This window comes from Stegodyphus dumicola, chromosome 11, assembly GCF_044657685.1.
Source record: "Stegodyphus dumicola isolate Sdum_Otavi_A_Nest chromosome 11, ASM4465768v1".
Taxonomy (NCBI): Eukaryota; Metazoa; Arthropoda; class Arachnida; order Araneae; family Eresidae; genus Stegodyphus; species Stegodyphus dumicola.
In genome coordinates, this window is record NC_140778.1 from 144,670,826 (window position 1) to 144,673,175 (window position 2,350).

Genomic DNA, 2,350 nt, shown 5'->3' on the forward strand with positions numbered 1-2,350 from the left:
TTCAGGCGTTTGGCGAGAGAGGTTAGTGAAAAGAGTACTACCTGGGATTCCTTTTCCACTTGCTTGAGGTCGAAGTGCTCGAGTGGCGTTGTCCTTCTGGATCTGGTCAGCATCGCCTCTAGCTCTGCAAATCTCGATTTTAATGCGTAAAGCTGCTTAATCTGCAGAAGCAGGTTATCAACGATGATTTCTTCTTTATTTACGTTCGGCTCAGGAACATCCTTCACAGGCTCAGCTGGAGGAGAATCGATGATGACGGTCGTATCCATAGGCTTCGGTGAGTCTATGGGGTATTTATAGGCTCATTGTAATGTTCCTCTCCACGGTAATCTTTAGTAAAAGGCGAAAGATTAGCTCGAATGATGAAGAGAAACCAGAGCATCGACGTGTTGTAGAATGAAAGAATGTAAGATTGTCTTTGCAAACGCCGCTTGAAAGTCCCTCTGTAGTAACATGGCCAACTTCTACTCAAGGCCTGCCAGACTGAACGAAATTCCGGTTCCCAGTCTTCAGTGGCTTTCGCGAAATTCATCACTAGGTGGCGCTCGCATTACGGTACCTTTTTGCTATACGTTTTCTATCTGTAATGTGGCTCGTTAGTGACAAAAAGTGTATTTTATTAAAACGCGCCGCTGTAACTAATAATAACGTAGAATGGTATATTGCTGCGTGGTATAAGGCAAAATTTTCTTCCTTTAAAAAATTTTACGATTGTATTAAAATAATTAATCGCAACATATAACTGTTGGAAGCATTTCCATCTGTTTATGCAATACAGATTAAATACAAATACATAATACAAAATTTCTTAAACAAAAGCAATCATCACGTAAAATTTTAAAGCTTTAAAATTCTTTTCATATGTTTCTTTCGCTCAGGTTTTGAATATAAACAAGCTTATTAATATGTGTGTGTACGTGTGTTCAGCTTCATGTTATGTTTTCGTCATCCTGAAATAAAAATATCATAATATTTTTTTTATCATTTTGGAGATAATCTCTGTTTTCTGCATAAATGATATTTTAACTTTTCATATATATATATATGTATATATATTAATTTAATGCAGTTAAAATTTAAGAATGCATCCAAGTATATATCTTAAAAGAAATGCAAATTGCGTTAGCTTTTTTACGAAATTTATTACTTTTTAGCTCCCATATTCCTTATCTTTGATCCAGAAACACTTGAATGCTGTCTGTACTAACTTCAAAATTTTAAAGCGCATATCTCATTTGAATTAGTGTGATGCTGTACATAAATTTCTGTCTATATGGTTGAGTGTTTTGTGGTTGCACTTGAAGTAATAGAGATTCATGTCGAATCCATACATATATGTAATTAATAGATGTAATACTTTTTGTTTTAGGAAATATGGTTTTATTTTTTAAAAATATGCTGTTAATGATATTGAAATTAGCAATCTCAAAATTGTTTTTTCCCTTCGTCCCAAACTAGTTGCTACACTTCGGTTGAAAATTTTCTCTCAAACGGTGCTACATTTGAAGTACATAATTTGGAGTCATAAATAACTTTCGATGCAGCTTAGTACATGGACATCAGTAAAATTATAAGGTGTAGTACAAGGATTGTATAGCTTGCATACTAGATTTTCATTCTCAGTTTTTACTTTCCACAAACGTAGCACTTATTTTATTACAAATTTATCCACGCAAATTTAGAGGTTTCGCACGCTCTTAAGCCACGCCCCATTTTCTAAGGACTATACTGTCCGTATTTCGGAAAGATCGTGTTTATGTGATTATAGCCTCGAGGGCTGTCTGCCTAAGGTGAGGGATGCCATTGTGGAAGAAATTATAAGGCGAACTGGCTCGTATAGACAAGACAGATAATTGAATTTACATTTAATTAGCCTGAAGATTTTACGCGATTACTGATGGAAGAGTCCTTATAAAATGTGGCGTGGCTTAAGGGTGTGCCAAAGCTGGATTTTTGATACTACTTTGGTATTGATTTAAGGAGGGAATGCTTGGTAAGTAAAGTTGATGTTGATTGATTATGTAACACCCTGAAATTTCTGGAAAATGTGCAAACGAAATCATGAAAATCTTCAGTATCAAAAATCAGTACTCAAATGTAGCATTCAATTTGCGACAGAGGGAGTATATGATTCATTGTGATTAATGTCATAGATGTTATTATTATATGCTGTAGGTGATATTGAAATACTTGGTATTCATCACTAACAGCCATAAAATTTTATATAAGATTCATTGTGATTAATGCCATGTATGTCATTATTATATACTGTCGGTGATATTGAAATGCTTGGTATTATTTCGAATATCAATAGTTACGTTTTTTCTTCAGAGCTCTAAATCTGCATTAT

General features: G+C 34.4%; 1 non-coding gene across 1 annotated transcript; it reads right to left on the bottom strand.

Moving 5' to 3' along the window:
* Positions 1 to 266: 266 nt before the first annotated feature.
* Positions 267 to 382, bottom strand: LOC146994416 (U5 spliceosomal RNA). Its single transcript, XR_015044209.1, has one exon. It is a non-coding gene; the product is annotated as a U5 spliceosomal RNA (small nuclear RNA).
* Positions 383 to 2,350: the final 1,968 nt, after the last annotated feature.